The 18,539-nt window shown below is 50.5% G+C and overlaps 1 protein-coding gene across 2 annotated transcripts in view; it reads right to left on the reverse strand.

Annotated features, from left to right (window-relative positions):
- LOC146198148 (diacylglycerol kinase delta) overlaps positions 1-18,539 on the reverse strand; it is a 262,183-nt gene that overhangs the window by 128,256 nt on the left and 115,388 nt on the right. The window lies entirely within an intron of this gene.

Genomic DNA, 18,539 nt, shown 5'->3' on the forward strand with positions numbered 1-18,539 from the left:
AGCGCTCTAAACTGCCCCCCCCCCCCCCCTCCCCCCGAGAACAAAACGAGTCAAACGATGCTCTTGCTTCTGCATGCAGACCGCTACAAAATATAAAAAGTAAGCAATTCCAGAACAATGAAAAGTAATTGTTCGCGCAGAACAAGGAATGAGGCTGCTTCCGAAACGACACTTTTCCCGCACCTCCTTCCAGGAGGCCCTCGTTTTGCTCCTCCCTCAAACTTCCCTTCTTCAAACTTGGTTCTCGGAGGTGATCGCGAACGAGCCCTCGCACGTGTCTTACCGCCGTACACCTTCCCCACTTTTTCCCGCTGGTGCTAATTGCCAATTAAGTGCAGCCTGCGCGTCCTGCAGCGAGAGTTGGCCAAATGGAGCGCTGTCGCCGGCAGCCAGCGAATAACGAGAGAGAGAAAATAACGGTTATTTTGAGGGGAGAGGGTTGCGCGACCAAACCACAACATCGGTACAGCCGGAGCGGTCGACCGCGAGCGGAGCGGGGAGCTCCACGTGGCCCAGTGTCCATTAAACGCAGGTACCAAACAAGTGGAGAAAGTAGTCACTCCCACGCTAGCCCGAGCTCCACAAAACGCGACAGACTGGGAAAGGATGAGAGGCTGCAATGCTCGCTCACCCTGCGGTCAAGGGCGACCCACCTAAAAGCGTACGACCTCAGATGGGTGAGCTCATTCAAGCCGCTTTTCGTTAAACGGCACGGTTTGGCCGAAAACCGCGTGAACGATCGCAAACTAAAACGAGAACGGGTACTCTCAGCACCTGCCTTCGAGTGTTTCCAGCCGTAATGGCTCGGTTTCTCCTTAAACGCCACCAACTCGCGACCAGAACTGTCGCTATTCACTGGACCCCAGGTCACTCGGACGAATCAGGGGGCAATGCGGCGGCACACGCCGCGGCTGCCTTGGCAGGTGGGATGTCCACATTTACTTCCCCACCCCCCTTGCTTCATCCTTATTCGACCTTGGGCGGGCAACTCACCCCTTCTCTTGCCCTTATGCACTATACTCGGACCAGTCTTCGTAGCCTCAGTCAGCATCGCATGCAGGTGGCCACACCAGACCCATCTTATACGAGAAGAACCCACCTCACCCGAAGTCAAGAAGTATTTTTGAATAAGCTCATAGCCCATGCGGCTTACACGCCACGTATTATGGCCCGCTGGCGTCAGTATAAGGAGAAAATGATTACGTGCCCCCACTGTACGACTCTAACCTGCGGCGGCATATCTCATTTACTTTGGGAATGCCCTGCTTTTTCTACTGGACGCCCCGAGATCGAACCCTACCGCCTGAACTACCGTTCCCTTCTAGAAACTGATGCTAACACACAGATGATATTTGCCAAGTATGGCTCGCTTAGTGGCCTGGTTAGAGCAATGTGATTCGAGTGACGACATAAACAATGAAGATTATGTCTCCTCCCCTTTATCCCCATCCATGGCCATGAGCCTTCCCATTCAATAAAGGACATTCAATCAATCAATCTCAGAAAATTCTAGACGGAAAAGCAACGCAGTCACAACACAACGGTGGGAGACAACAGTTTCCCGCAGCTGCGGCCTAGAAGACCAGCTCTGGCTGTTGGACGAGTCATGCCCTGTAAGGGCCGTGTCTCAAGGTTCTCCGCGAAGATACGTAAAAGAGTAGATCATTAAGGTGAAAGCCCTAACTGCGGCGTTGAACCGAATTCCACGAGACGGAAAAGCCGGGCACCAAAGATACGTTAATAAAAGTCGGTTGTAGCGAACAAGACTGGATAAAACGAACATGTCTTAACCAAAACCGGATATCCCGCCGTGAGTTGCTATTAGCTTCACACCCGTCGTTGCTCGCTCGCGCACGGTTTCCAATGTGACATCAGCCGTTGTCCATGCACCGAAGCGGCGCGTTTGATAACGGCATACACAACAGATTTTTCAATATACATTCCCTTGGCGAGATAACCTGCGCGCTACTTTACATTCGACATCAAGCGTTGTGTAGTGCAATGCACTGATTGCATACGATCACTTGGACTGGAGCATGAGGCGGCAAGCCGTCACTACCGGACCTCGATGTGGCGCCATCTTTGTCCTCCTTTGTATTGAAAATTTGAGGCGACTGTTGTCGTTGAGAGTGAAGGAAGATGGAAATAATTTTTTTTTATTTATAGGAAGGGAAAGGCGCGGTAACTGTCTCACTTGTTTTCTATGGACACCGCAACCGCGCCATAAGGGAAGGGAGGAAGTGGGAGTGAAAGTGGAAAGAGAGAAAGAGGAGCCGTAGTGGAGGGCTACGGAGTAATTTCGACCCCCTGGGGATCTTTAACGTGCACTGACATCGCACACGGACGCCTCTTCGTTTCGCCTCCATCGAAACGCAGCCGCCGAGGTCGGGTGCTCCGGCACAGTAGTCGGGCGTGAAGGAAGAAAGAAAGAAAATTCACGGGCCTGCTACTGGCTCTGTAGCTGACTCACCTCCGCTGCCTCGTGCGGACAAAGGAGGAAATAAAAAAAAAAGAGAAAAAGAGGGAGAGAGAGAAAGATGCGCGTCGCCTGCCGCGACCGTTTTTCGTGCACCGTTGTTATACCATTTATCTGCCTAATTGGCATTCATTTGCAAGTCTAGTTAGCGATAGCAATAGGAATTTCAACCGACACATGTGCCTCCATTGTTGGCACCAATCCCCTCAGTCCTCAGTACACCGCGTGACCTAAAGCAGCGGGTGTTTTCAGAGGAGGAGGAGTGGAGAGGGTGCTATCAGATATTGAGGGCATCACGCTACCGGTCGCGTGGTGGCGCTCACCACGGGAGGACGCTAGAGTCTCCAGTGACTCTAGAGGAAGCTAGAGTGCCTAGTAACTCTAGAGGGAAACAGAGGCTAGGGTGCCTCGATGCGCGTGCCCCTCTCCGTCAAGCACGTCGCAGGAGGAATCGTGGAAATCGGGCATCGCTGCGCAAGCGAGCTTTCGCCTTCATACCCGCATAGGCGTTCAAGTGCCTCAAAATTTTTGAAGCGTAGCTCTGCTGCTCGCTTGCGCCAAAGTAGCGTTATTTCGCGAATCGTAAACAAATGGTGGTCGCCACGGCAACGGCGCGAATCCATCGCAAGCAACAGCGCGTACCATGTGACCTCAGTTGTAACGAAATTGTGCGCCAGCTGCCGTGGACTGGAGTGGAGAAGGTAGTCTAGGGAGCCTCCATATGAAAGTCGTTTTCAAATGGGTCGCATTATCTGTCACACTTCTAGGCACACTGACTGATTTAAAAACTGATTTATTTACAGGAAGGGAAAGGCGCGGTAACTGCCTCACTTGTTTTCTGTGGACACCTCAACCGTGCCGTAAGGGAAGGGATTGATTGATTGATTTATAGGCAGGGAAAAAGCGCGGACCTGAACCGCGCCATAAGGCGGAAAAGAGAAAGAAGGGAATGAAAGAAAATATACAGAAAGCTTCCTTTTTATCTTATTTGCTGCCATAGTGGACAGTTACGAAATAATTTCGAGCAGCTGGGTTTGATTTCGATGGAGGTGAAACGATGTGTCTGTGCTGTGTGATGCCAGTGCACGTTAAAAACCCTCCAGGTTCTGGTGGCTAGCCACCATACCCAGGTGGTCGAAATTACTCAACAGCCCTCCATTACGGCACCTCTCTTCCCGCTCTCACTCCCACCATTCCTCCCTTCTCCTACTGTGCGGTTTAGGTGTCCACGGAGAAGTGTGACAGAGACAGCGCCTTTTCTTACCTATTTAACTTTCTGAAGCGCGAAGCCGCATCTGTTAGGGTTTCAGGGGCACTCCTGAGAAAACCGCTGATGCAAGGTCCTCTATAATATTCGCCAGATCACGACGCTGGGTTCTGCGTATGCGCCATGGTACAGCGCAATCGCTGGTGAGCAATCTAGCGTTTTGTGCATGCGCGCGGTTTTGCCGCCGATATCATAGCGGTGTCACCGGTGGCGTCATCTCGTTTTGCGGCTTGAAGCTGCAAAACGGGCTTTCTAGCGCAAACAGGCAAACCAAGAATTCAAGCCATAGCAAAAATAGAAAAAAAAAACATGGCTTATATATATACTACGACTAACCTATAGTATGACTAGCCATGATTATGTCTAACCATACTGCACGGTGTCTTTGATATCAATCCTTGCGTTCCATCTTGTGCTTCGCCGAGAATGAAATAATTGATTCACAGAAAAGGAAAGGCGCAGTATCTGTGGAAAGAGAGAAAGAGGAGCCGTAGTGGAGGGCTACGGAGTAATTACGCACATGAGGGCAGTTACTCATTACGCACATGAAGGCAATTCCTGGCCCTACGGGGCTGGGACGGTAGGCCAACGTCGCTTGCGGCGGGGGCTAGCCAGTCACTGAATTTTATCTGTTGTAGGCCGTCATTGCACCCGCCACTGCTTCGGTGGTGGACGACGGCTGTTGTTGCGGCGCGCGTCTTTCTTTCTTTCTTCCTTTTCTTTCTTCTCTATTTTCTGCCTGCACGAGGCAGCGGCAGCGGAGGTGGCTCAGCCCCGCCGGGGTGGTGCAAGGTGGTAAGACGCCCGACTACTGTGCCGGAGTGCCCGGGTTCGAACCCGACCTCGGCGGCTGCGTTTCGATGGAGGCGAAACGAAGAGGCGTCCGTGTGCTGTGCGATGTCAGCGCACGTTAAAGATCCCCAGGTGGTCGAAATTACTCCGTAGCCCTCTACTACTCTCTTTCTCTCTTTCTACTTTCACTCCCACCTTCCTCCCTTCCCTTACGGCGCGGTTGCGGTGTCCACAGAAAACAAGTGAGACAGTTACCACGCCTTTCCCTTCCTATAATCAGTTTAATAAATATAAATATAATCAGTAATAATCAGTTAATAAATAATAAATATAATCAGTATAATAAATCAGTTTAAATCAGAGATGGCTCAGCTACAGAGCCGGTAGCAGGCCCGTGCATTTTCTTTTCCTTCTTCCTATACAGCCACAACAACAACAACAACACACATGGGTCCGCAAATGATAGCTGGGAAGCATTTTGGTGTATCCGAAGTCATAATTGGCAAGAAAAATGCGGTGACAGCAAGGTTTAAGGATGGAGCCTCTGCTATTGAGCGATATTGCCACTGTCGACTCAAGCCCGATACAGGTGCTTTCCAAGAATAACGGCCCCGCCGGGGTGGTGCAGTGCGTGCAGTGTATAAACTAAAAGAAATTTTGAAGCAGCAAGACGCTGCGGAGGAGGTCTTGAGTCTGATGGGCGAACTTGTGGTAATGAAAGTCCATTAGACACAGTTGTCAGCCAAGGGGCAAGACAACCATGATCTTTTACTGATGTATTTGTACCAATTCATACAATAAAGAAGAAAAAAGCCGGGGTGGTGCAGTGGTAAGACGCCCGACTACTGTCCGGAATACCCGGGTTCGAACCCGACCTCGGCGGCTGCGCTTCGATGGAGGCGAAACGAAGAGGCGTCCGTGTGCTGTGCGATGTCAGCGCATGCTAAAGATCCCCAGGTGGTCGAAATTTCCGGAGTCCTCCACTACGGCGTCTCTCATAGCCTCAGTCGCTTTGGGACAAGCCCCACAAACCAAACCATCCAAGAATAACGTCTGATTGACGCCCCTACACAATTTCCATTCGGCCAAGGAAGTCGCCAAGATGACCGTACATAGAGTAACCGGTACGTGCGGCTGCCCAACGACGAAATCAAGCTGGGACGCTAGTTAAATGCCTTATTCAGCTAGTTTAGAAGAACTTGTTAGTTTCTTCTTCTTTTTAGTTGATAAAGTTTACGCATGAACTTCCGACCAAAGATGAACTGAGTTTTTAGATTTTAGCTTGGAGTTTGGTTTCCATCACGTCTGCTGGCACTACGCTTCAAGAGCGCAGAAAGGGCTACTTCCTTACGATTCTGCCCATTCGAAGATATTTCAGAGCCATAGCCAGCTCGTGCCTAGAATCTTTTCTCACGAAGTCATGTCCGCATGCAATGCACACCAGCTTTTATAACCAGACAAACAGGCTGCTTGCAGCCGGCTTCCTCTCTGTCTACGGTCCCTACACTACGGTCGTCCCGTATATATATGCAAAGAATACAGTCTCGTATATGCACAAAGTCGCCCACAGCATAAGAAAGTGGCAAACAGGCATGGCGTCTCTGTGGTTTTTTTCAGCTCTACGAAAGCTCGCAGGGTTATGCCTAGGATCAGTGCGGAAGACGAAAGAATAGTCAAATGTGTCACGAATGTTGTGTATCAGATCCCGCTCAAGTGCGAACGCGTGTAGGTGGGCCAGATGGACGCTGCGTGAATGAAAACGCAGGGGAGCATCAGCGTTCAATAAGTAATAGAGAAGGAGCAAATTTGCCTGTTCATTGCATTGCATGCGTCGGTTGTGAACCAGTGTTTAAAAGCATTAGAATTCTAGACAGGAGCCCCGCCGGGGTGGTGAAGTGGTAAGACGCCCGACTACTGTCCGGAATACCCGGGTTCGAACCCGACCTCGGCGGCTGCGTTTCGATGGAGGCGAAACGAAGAGGCGTCCGTGTGCTGTGCGATGTCAGCGCACGTTAAAGATCCCCAGGTGGTCGAAATTTCCGGAGTCCTCCACTACGGCGTCTCTCATAGCCTCAGTCGCTTTGGGACGTTAAACCCCACAAACCAAACCAAACCAATGACAAAGTAGCCCGTGAACTTCTAGCAGCGTATCATATCAAGACAAAAGGCGATACTTGTGTTAGTGACACTTCTGTTTCCTTGTACAATTCGGAAAATAATTTTTTGAGCGGCTTTGGTTGACCTTCGCGCAGGTTATGATTTGCCCTCTCATTCTTTCTGTCCCTCCCCTTTTGCAGGCATGCGTGCACACTGCCTATAAAAGCGGTCTGAAACGAATAAATAAACCAGTTTTTGCGCTCTTTCTGCCTACCTCGTGTTTATTTTCCTGCGTGTGTCTTTCTGTGCGCAACTTGTTCCTACACTAGCGTGCAATCAGAGCAGGAAACTTTCTTTTTAATCATGTGTCGATCTTAACTAGCAGGTAAGCGTGTTAAAATGTAGTGAACTTCCCGCCCAAGTTCCTGTCGCGCTCAATCCCGGCAAAGAGGAAACAGCGAGAGCCGAGTGGAAACGCGTTTTTCGATAGCCTTCCTGCCCTGGCGAAGAAAGCCACGTAATCCGGCGGCCGGCCTCTTTTCACGAGATGGCCATTGAGCGCGCCAGCAGAAGGATGAATCGATAGGCCGCGGCGCCGCCGACAGCTGTCACCTCGAAAGAAAGGGCGTGTATCCGTCCACGCGATGGGCCCAACGGGGTATACTGAAGCCGGATGTTTTCGCTCGCTTCCATGACGCAAGCAGCCTGCGGTGGCAGTCTGTTTCTTAACGGCCAGACACAAAGGAAAGAAGCGACTTGGGCTGGCCGCGCTGCGAAGAGCGCTAAGGGCCAGTTCAAGGAGGACCGCCGGACAGCTCAAGGAAGCGCCTATTTATAGGCACACAGCCGGGGTCTGCTCGGACCTTGCACGCATGCTGGGTCATCGCTTTTTGTCCTGCGCTAGTTCGAACGGGGACAGGGGCGTCCGCCAAACTAGGCCAACTGTGCGCGATATCACAGCACGGCAAGCTTTACCGCGGCAAAGACGGTATACAAGAGACGTCCCAGAGCTGTAAGAGCGTCCTTCTTTCTCCAGGCAAGAGAGGGCGAAACACACAGAAAAAGTATCATCTACGTAACGAGGAAATGTCCGGCAATATTGACAAAGGGGACCTTGGCGCATATCTACTGCAAGGGTTGTTCAATAAAAACTGAGACTGATTCTTTAAAACACTCAACTCTGAACATTACTCAACAGGATAGGACGCCTTCCTTTAAAGTACTCTGCGCTAAGCGAAATGCAATTACGCAGCCGCTTATAACATGCCTGGAAAACATTGATGAAGCCATTTTTCGCCACTTGTTTGAAAACCGCCTCCAAAGCATTGACTACGTTCAGCGCCGTATCAAAATGACATCCTTCTAGTTCCTTTTTTTTTTTTTTTTTTTTTTTTTTGCCGTGGCGGACCAGAAGGGGTCGCAAAGGGTCAGGCCAGGACTGCAAGGTAGGTGAGGGACTGTAGCATATTTATTTATTTATTTATTTATTTATTTATTTATTTTAGCGAGATATTGGACCAGAGAATTCGCAGTGTGAGCCATTGAGTTGCCGTGGTGCAGTTTCCAATTTTATACAAGTTCGGGCCTTGAGATGTGTTCCTACATCAGCGTTTCCAAAACACTTCTGCAGTACTCTCAATTTACCGCCTGGTCTCTAGGAACTGCGTAGTTTGTACCCCGCCGAGGTGGCGCAGTGGTTACGGCACTCGACTACTGTTCCCAAGGATGCGGGATCGAATCCCGGCCTCGGCTGCCGCTTTTCGATGGAGGCGAAAAGCAAGGCGTCCGTGTGCTGTGCGATGTCATGTGCACATTAAAGAACCCCAGGAGGTCGAAATTTCCGGAGTCCTCCACTACGACGTCTCTCATAGCCTGAGTTGCTTTGGGACGCTAAACCCCACAAACCAAACCAATCTCAGTTTGTGCTTGAAAAATGTGATGGCCGCTGCCTTGTACCGGGATCCAAGGATCCCGAGTAATACGTGCACCCTCTATGGCACGCAGGGAGGCTCGGACAGCTTGGTTAAAGCTAAACTTTACGTCTACGTCGAGTGGTATAATGTGGCAGCATGCTACTGTGTTTTATGCGCGTCATAGAGATGGCGCGTGATGTAATAGGGGCGGAAATTGAGAGATCCGTGATTTAGCGGCCGCCAATGTGAAGACAGGGCACGTAAATCAGAAAGAGGAGCTGCAGAAGGCTCCTTAAAAACGGAACTGAAAGGATGTGCAAAATATCCGCGTTGAGATATGTTTGCGCTGAAGAGTAAGGCGCCGACGTCGTCGCCCCCGCTTGAGGCGAAGTCGTCAGAAAATGGCGGAGGCAGTTGTAATGAAAGCGCCTCCTTTAAAGCAATCAAAAGCTGGGAAAATATTGTGTGCCATTTGAAGGATGCTTATGGAAAATAATATTAAGTAAGCTCGACCTGTCTCTCAAATTCTTAAAGTTACCCGGAAAGCTGCGCTCGAATTTCAGATTACCATGTAGCCTCAGAATTGTCCAGCATTTGTTTTTTTTCTAAAAGCGATAAATTAGGATTAATTTCCTTGTTTAGATGGTAAAACATTTTATGAGAGCGTAAAACGCATTTAAATGCGTTCGATACCATCCGTCCCCTCAAGTGAGGAAAGAAGAAATATGTTTAAAGATGCTAATACAACACCTTATACCATTATCGGGTTCAGTGTAATTCCGTAGCCGCCCCCCCCCCTTCCACACACACACACACACACACACACACACACACACACACACACACACACACACACACACACACACACACACACACACACACACACACACACACACACACACACACACACACACACACACACACACACACACACACACACACACACACACACACACACACACACACACACACACACACACACACACACACACACACACACACACACACACTTTGTCCATGCTAACTATTATTAACTCAAGCACCTCTTGTTGCACGACGTAAAGCTGAAGAGGAAGCAAACAGAAACATCAGAACCAGCCCGTCACTGTCTGCGTAATGGAAAAACTTAGAATCAACACAGAGTAATTGTAAAGTGATTCCGGCGAACACGTACAACGCCTTCAAAACGCAAACGCCCTCCTCCTCTCTCAGTGTGATAATTATATTCGACCTGCGAGCTGGACATTTAATTCCTTGACATTAAACACAGACCAGACTACAGCAAGGCGCCATCAACAATGCTCGCTAGTTTATAGTCAAAACTTCGCGCCGCACTTGTACTTCCGTCTGCACTCTTTTACTAAAACGTTCAAAAACAGAAATGAGCGAAGTGAACAACTTCGCCTGCTTTGAAACGTGTGCCGACCCGCACGGGTAAGTAATTAGAAGGCCTGCAGGTCGGTATACGCTAGGCACAACTTGAAACTCGCGAACGCAGTTTCCGCATAAAAGATGCAGCGCCCAGGACGAGGATCAGCAGCGCAGAAGCAGGGATCAAGTTTCGCGAATGCTGTCGTATGGAATAAAACTCGCACCCATACACCGACCAAAGAAACGAGCCGGCAAACACTGCACGCCAGGTCGCGTTACGGCCAGCAGACGCGAAAGCAGTATATTGTAAACTGCCGTCGGCAACTTCTTAACTGCTTGCAGTGGCCATTAAAGAGGTACCCAATTATCTTATTTTCTTTCTGGCGGCCTTGTCGTGTTTCCAAACTAGCACCGAAGCATAGCGACAGCGTTAAAACTGCGCCAAGCTTTGCTGAAAAGGAAACAAGCGCTTCCTCAACTTTTCCAACCGCACACAAGAAAGAAAAAAATTGCATGCTCCAGGCCGGTTGCTTAGTAGCAGTTCATTTAGCTGATATGTGGTCAGAAAGAACCGAAGACAAAAACCTAAAACAGACCAGGCCTAACTATATTGATTAAGGTTAAAGGCACAAATCAAATTATCCCGTCGAAGCCTGAACAAAACGGCACACACGGAAGACACGTAAAAGCTGGCGTTCTTCGTTCCAGTTCGAAAACTCACCTTGTTTTTTTGTGTGTGTGTGTGTGTGTGTGTGTGTGTGTGTGTGTGTGTGTGTGTGTGTGTGTGTGTGTGTGTGTGTGTGTGTGTGTGTGTGTGCGTGTGTGCGTGTGTGTGCGTGTGTGCGTGTGTGTGCGTGTGCGTGTGCGTGTGTGTGTGTGTGCGCGTGCGTGCGCGTGCGCGCGCGTGTGTGTGTGTGTGTGTGTGTGTGTGTGTGTGTGTGTGTGTGTGTGTGTGTGTGTGTGTGTGTGTGTGTGTGTGTGTGTGTGTGTGTGTGTGTGTGTGTGTGTGTGTGTGTGTGTGTGTGTGTGTGTGTGTGTGTGTGTGTGTGTGTGTGTGTGTGTGTGTGTGTGTGTTTCTATCAATCGTTCACTTGCTGCGCCACATAGAGCGTAGCAGCAGCAAGCCAGGGTTGCACGGCTGCAGCGAAAGGCGAGCCCGGCCAGGCATGCACGGAGAGAGAGCGCGATCCGCCCAGCTGAACTGACCGACAAAAACACCTGTCTCGATTTCAATATTGCCTGTAGGTGATCAGAGAGAACGAGATGACACGTGGGAGCTCCGTGCAGCGACGTTTCGTGCTAAATATACACCCGGCTGCGGCTCAAATCAATTACGCGCCGCCGGGTAAAAACCGCGCAGCGCTGCCGAAGACGCGCGAGCGCTCCGACCGATCACGAAACAGAGCGGGAAGAGCTTTAAGAGTTCGACTCCCGACTGGCTGATGCCGTAGCCAGTCAGGTGCAGCCAATCGGGCAATCATTCTTGCATATAATGCTTCACGATTAGCCGGATAAATGGGTATGCACGGCCTGCATTCGCCAATGACGTCACATTAGCCCTACAAAAATGTCCGCAATTGAGCACTGACATGTCGACGCCACCTGACAGAAGTTGGCGCATGATTAAATAAAGTAAAATGCAAAAATGCAGATGCCCAGCTTTCACTGCGCTGCACGGTTTTAAGGAGACGGATCATAGACGCAGCTGCGCGGGAAAGCCCCCGCTCTGGCCTGCTCTATGTTCCCTAAGAATAAACGAGAAAGAAAAGCGACGAAAAAAAAAAAAAAATCAGCTGGTCATAGTTTTTTTGTGAAAACAGTGCGCGGTTTTTGCTTTATTTTTAAAATGTCATACGTTCGATATACGCGGCCCTGTAAAGGGAGACATCATGTTCTAAGCCACCAATGCGACTTGACGGCTACTTGATGCAATCGCGCCTGGGTGGAGGCGGCCGCCGCAAAAGCGTGACACTTTTCCTGACGACAACGATGAGGCAATAAAAACTATCAATGGTTTCTTCGGTAGTGCAATAGATACCAGTACAGATAGTTTTCTCGACAGTATACTCTGATTAGTACCATCAACAGTACAAAATCCATCGCGCGAACTCCAGCATAGACTTGGCTTCACGTATGCCTGGTATGGAGGCGGTGACAACTGAGGACTCTCCGTTCTCGCAGTCTACACGCCACCGAGTTCTACCCAATAGTCTCCTTGCTCTGCAGGCCATAAGCAGTAGATTATATATTGCGCAGGTACTGACGCCGTTCGTGGAGGCCACGAAATTACTGCCAAGAGATGAGTATACTCTTCCCCTTTCTTAGCCGTTTATGTGATCTGCGGTATCGCACGAGAGCTGCAAGAGCGCCTTGCTTCTTGCCTCTATCGAAAAGCGGTCGCTTCGGCTGGGATCGAACCCGCAGTCGGACACCCTAACAGATTAATCACAGCGGCGGGGTGGGTAGCGGGCCAATCTATTCGAGATTAAACGAGGGGGAAGATATATGAATCAAGTGCGAATGCCTATGACATAACTGGGGCGCCACTGATAAAATTTTAGTCTTTCGGCCTCCAGCCAAAGCGAGGGTGTGATACCGAAGGCCAAGTCGACAGCTCCGATGTCGAAAACCTCCACCCACACACGTATGAAACCTCTCTTGTTTATTTTTATTTACCGCATCGTAGACTTCTTTCTTTGCTCAGAGTAGCAAATCCTCGCGCCTCAGAGAATTCTCCACTGTAGGCTGGACGATGTTCATTCTCCGGCCAGGACCCTAGGTGCAAAGAAAGACGGAGAGGGAAACGGTAGGCGGCGAGCTAAGCCTGAAGTGCGGACGAAAGGCGAGCGAAACTTCTCGCAGCTCGTTTAACAAGGCGGACGTGGGTGGACGGCAAAAAGCGCCGATCACTCCAGACACAATCTTCGGGGGCAGCTCTTTGACACGATCTGATCGGGAATCCCCGAGCAAAGCAAACAAACGTCCAGGACGGCTTGCGATCCTAAAACATACGCACCGGATCTCTTTCCTTACTGCGCTCGGAAAGGTCAGCCGGCGAGCTCAACGCCGTTGCCGACCTTTCTTTCTGAAGCGGTTTATATCGAGAGAAAGAGTGGGAACGGAGGGAACAGTGTGACATCACCGACGGTGATCGGTCAAGACTGCGAAGTGTAACGCCAGATCACCTTCGCCATTCCGAAGCAGGCGAATACCGGGACAGCGCATGACTGCCACTCAAGAGTTCCCAAGGTAAGATCAGCATTATAAGCGCAGGGAAATATAATATAAACAAAAAGAAAGGGAGCTTTTCTTTGGCCGAGGAAATGCTACCCACACGCCAGCGAAATCTAAACGCCGGCAAAATTCTCTGTTTTTCCAATAAAGAGTTTCTCTCTCTCTCTCTCTCTCTCTAGGAAATGCTAAAGGGCAATCAAAAGCAAAGTTTTCGTATGTATAAAGAACGGCTCCGCATGGCAAGAATCTCCGACATAAGGCGGTATAACCCTTCCCTCCGCGTGCCCCCGCATGTCTCTCCGCAGCGAACGGGCGAGAACATATTACAGCATACGTCACTTTGCGACGTGGGTTCGAAGGCGCGGCCAGCGCTGTCCACTCAGCTTCACATTCGCAGCTTCGTAGTTGGTATATTTGAAAATTTAATAGATGATATCGGTACCAGTTACCGAAAACAAATCAAACAGTTCACGATTTAATATTAACAAACTTCACAGTACTAAACACGTCTTAGCTGCACTCTGATGAACACCATCATTGGCAATGTTATGCCGAATAATCCGCTATTCTAATTAAAAATCCGTATTTAAAAAAAATATATATTACTGACACTATTATATTAAATATACTGTATACCAAACAGACAACCTCGCGCGGCTCTTCACAACCACCGATCCCCGGTGTTGACCGACGAACCGCACCGTCAGGCGCACCACAGACACGAACACATTTAATGTATTTATATCAGTGTGGACAAGAAACACTCTATAAACACACACAGAAAAAAAAAAAAGCGGCAGCGCGAACGAGCGCACGTCTCGAGGCGCGCCGCTCGAGTCTGCTCTCGGGGCAAACATGGAGGCGGTCGAGTTGGCTCGTCACGTCTAACGATCTGTATTCGCAGCTTCGCACTTCCCCGACTGCCCCCTTCTCTGACAACCGGGACGGGACTACGTTCTCCAACTCACGCTTACTGAGTGCGAAAAAAGACTGCGGGAAAGGGATGCAGCCGCAGCGCCACATCCCAACGCGTCTGACACCTTAAAAGCGTGGTCTTCTTCAATCACAACGCCGGCCTAACACAAGATCATGACAGGCAATGCTGGCCAATAAGCTCGCGTTGCCTAAAATCTCGCACGCTGGAGCACTCGGGTGTAATAGGAGTGATCCCGCCCGGAGACCTGCTTGGGATGCAATGGGCGAAGAAGAAGCAACGGGATCGTCTTGCTATTTTAGTTCACTGTAGCTTTGCGAAGTCTGACAGAGTCTTCCGTGCCTAAAATCTCCTTTCTTTGTGTTTCCCCTTATGTTGTGGAATTGGAAAGTCGCTGCCGCAAAACTGTTTCACACAAAGAAGCTGCAATAGACCCCAGAAGGTGCATAAACAGCAATGCCACTGTTAATACTATGGTTGAGCCGAGCTAGAAGAGCGACAGCTCGGTTTTACATGGTTTAACGTGTTTTAGCACTAGCTATTGAATTTTTCTCGTCGAGACCTTTTCAACAATGGGCCTCGATGCGTAGCGTAAAGGACGATTATTAATCACAATTAACTAATTAATGGTGATCAACACATACAATTATTCAAGTGCACTCGGCATAAACTATTCAACGATATGACGCTTGTGTTGATATGGCTTGACTCGAAGGTTCGAAATTGCGGCTGAGCAGAAGGTCAAACGGGCGCAGTCCACCGGTTCTCGACTTTTGCACTGAGTAGAGCTCTCGCTATAAAACCGCATGAACGCCCGGTGCAGCAACAGGTGCGAGTGTATTTGCTTACCTGACACGGAATCTTTTAGGGGAATCTTAATTCGATTTTTTATGTGATATCATCAGTTCTAGCCACATCAAAACTCCAACGTCGTCACTGGTCGAAACAGTGATGACGTCATAGAGGTCGAGAAACCAATCAGACCAATCAGAAATCGCCACCCGGGGGAACTAAAGTTAAAAATACTTTTCGATTCCCCGACTGGTCGAGACACTGATGACGTCAGAGAGGTCATGTGACCGCGAAGGATCAATCGCAGAGCATCATGCACAGAAGTAAGATTAAAAAACGCCCCCCTAACCCACCAAAAATACCGTGGTCCTATCTCAAACACCACTGGGTATCGGGTGATGTGCTGACGGAATTTAGCACGAAACTGACGAAAAAAACAACAACAAAGGAAACTCAGCCCAGAACTTTGATGCTATATCGCATTCCTTCCGAAGGAGTCTGAAGTGGCCTCAAAGTTCTTGTTTGCATTTCTCATGTTTCTCAATCGCCAACAATTTTCGTCCTGAGATCCAAGAAAGTGTTCGTTAGTTGCTTAGTGCACTGTGAGCTCCCACCAGCAGCGAGCATATTTCCCAATTCCCGACCATCTAGCCCCATAAGACTACTTCTAACACCGTGGACAACGCACTCAAAGCTGGGTAACCTGATGCCTGAAATTCGGGCCAGTATAGTGGCCAGAGACAAGCACGCTGGGTCAAAAGAACAAGTGCCAAGCAAACAAAGCGACAATAACCTGGAACCCACGCCCACAGCTGCCTAGATGAAACGGCCATTTCGCCCCCCCCCCCCCCCCCCCCCCCCCAAGCCACACGGGAAGCCGATACACGAAGGTAATAGACGGGTGAAGAAAAGGTAAAAACAAATAAATGCGCACAAAAAGAGAGGGATACGTTGGCAAGTGAAGGCAGAGGCGATGTCACTCGCCAGTGCTCTCTTCTTCTGGAGTACAGGGAGGTGGGGCCAACGCAATCTCAGAACTCGGACGCGGGGCGCGTTTTCAATATGTGAGAGAAATCCGTAAACAAGAAACCGGGGGAAATCGTGGGATTCCTTGGTGCCTCCTACTCTGCTCACACACGCACTCATCTCCCGAGTTCACGCCGCGAGCAGCCAGAGATTGGAACGGAACAATATCGCAGCAGCCCTGCAGGGTGGCTTCGGCATCCGTCTCCGCAGACAGCCTCTGCGCGATGGAACGAGGAGTCCCGATGCCAGGCGCCTGACGCTCGGGAAAGCTGCGAGAGTTATCGGTCCCGTTCTCGGGGGTATCCGCGCTTTTTACGGTTCGAATCGGTCTTCCTGTAAACGGAGAAAACACGCCCGTAAGTTCTCTAACAGCATCACTCTCAAGGAGGAAGAGCGCAAATAATTTCTCAGCTTCAAAAAATACCGAGAGCACTGCAGAATCTGCAGTGGAGAAATGCGAAACCCTGAGCGTTGCTGCTGCAACAGAGGGTACATCGTGCGCCACTCACCGAACACAAGCAGCGTTCTTTCTAAACGCATCAAAGTCACCGGCGTTGGTTTACAGGAAAGGAAAGGCGCAGTATCTGTCACTCGCGGAGCCGTTTCGGTAGTGGACAACGGCTGTTGCGACGCGCGTCTTTCTCCCCCTGCTGTTTTTCTTTTTCTTCTATTTTCTCTTCTGTCCGCACGAGGCAGCGGAGGAGGAGGAAGACAAAACATATTTATTTATTTAGTCAGCGGGGGGGGGGGGGGGGGGGGGACCCTCAGTCCAGGGCTGCAGTAAAAGAGCGGCGAGCCAGCCAGTGCTGGCGCTCCGGGCAGGGGTCTTGCAGGGCGGCCTCCCAATCTTCCATGCAGGGGTGGGGAGTGAGCTTAGAGAAGAGGTAACTTGGCACGCCCAAACCATGTGGTAGAGCGTTGCCCGCTCACCGCAATGTGGGCAGTCAGGCGAATAAAGGGAGGGGTAACAGAGGGTTAGGAGAAATGGAGATGGCTCGCCTACAGAGCCAGCAGCAGGCCCGTGCATTTTCTTTTCCTTCAGTCGCAAGAACAATATATTATAGTGCTCCAGAATATCCCAATCTTCTAGAGCACTATAAATACACTCAGAGTAGACAAGGAGAATCATGACGTGCGTTTCACGATCCCGGGCGTGGTACCAGTTGGCTAAAGCGCTCGCCTGGGGATCCGAGGAATGGATGCTCGATTCCCGGTGGAAACGGGATTTTAATTTTTCTGATGACGCCATCACGATGATTGACAAGTAGAATCCCGTGGAATCTTGCGAGGGGGGGGGGGGGGGAGGGGTCATATGAAGGGAAAGGCGCAGTATCTGTCACACTTGCAGCTGTGGACACCTGAACCGCGCCGTAAGGGAAGGGAGGAAGGTGGGAGTGAAAGTGGAAAGAGAGAAAGGGGAGCCGTAGTGGAGGGCTACGGAGTAATTTCGACCACCTGGGGATCTTTAACGTGCGCTGACATCGCACAGCACACGGACGCCTCTTCGTTTCACCTCCATCGAAACGCAGCCGCCGAGGTCGGGTTCGAACCATATCGTTAAAAAAAATAGCGACAGTTCTCGCGGACGCTCGCTGCTAACGCATGGACACATTGCCGAGTCATGAGCCATAAAGGCTTTCACCTTAAGACGTGCTAAGCTCAACGAAATCGGACGCCTATGACCTACAGTAAGGCCCAATACCAACGGAAAACCTCGTGGCTACCTGGGCCTACCGGAAGGATCGCAAGGAGCGCGTGATTACGTGGACGGCGCTGGTCACGTGAGACACGTGACCGGACGTTGACAGTCTACGCCACGGGGTCATCTGTATAACAGTTCTCGCCGTACAACTAAAGTCAGGGGCTCTTCGGCACATGGGGCCTCATCCCTACCCTGGCCATCGATCGCATAACTCTCTTGATGAGTCGAATGTCCCAGAATCATTGTAGCGTAGTCCCTTCCGCAGAGCCTTCCCTTCTGCATCGCCGCAGGGGCTCAGCGGCTAGGGGGCTCGACTCCAGAACGCGGGGTCGAATCATTTCCGCGGCGGCCGCTTTTCAATGGAGGCGTAAAAAAGGCTCCCGGACGCGTATTTGGCTTTACTCGGGGCGGTAGCTTCGCGAGAGAGAAAACAACAGAAGAATCGAAGAAAGCGGGCTGTTCCGACTGGCATCTACCGCCTCCAGAGGCGGGGCAAGCTTGAGGGAGCCGAGCGGCCTAGCTGTTAAGGCGTATGCTTTTTCAATGGCAGATATTGCGCCTTCCCTTACAGCGATGCAATAAAAAATAATAATAATAATAATAGCACACCAAAACACACCAACATAACACACACGAACTGATCTTGTTTTAAAAAAACGTAGGGCAACGCGCGCGCGCACGCACGCACGCACGCACGCACGCACGCACACACACACACACACACACACACACACACACACACACACACACACACACACACACACACACGCGCGCGCGCGCGCGCGCGCGCGCGCGCGCGCACGCACACACAGGCGTAGAGCAAGGCACCCGTGTGCTGTGCGATGTCAGTGCACGTTAAAGAACCCCAGGCGGTCGAAATTTCCGGAGTTCTCCACTACGGCGTCTCATAGCCTGAGTTGCTTTGGGACGTTAAA

Source organism: Amblyomma maculatum, chromosome 2, assembly GCF_055883805.1.
Source record: "Amblyomma maculatum isolate TAMU_Amacu chromosome 2, ASM5588380v1, whole genome shotgun sequence".
NCBI classification, from domain to species: Eukaryota; Metazoa; Arthropoda; class Arachnida; order Ixodida; family Ixodidae; genus Amblyomma; species Amblyomma maculatum.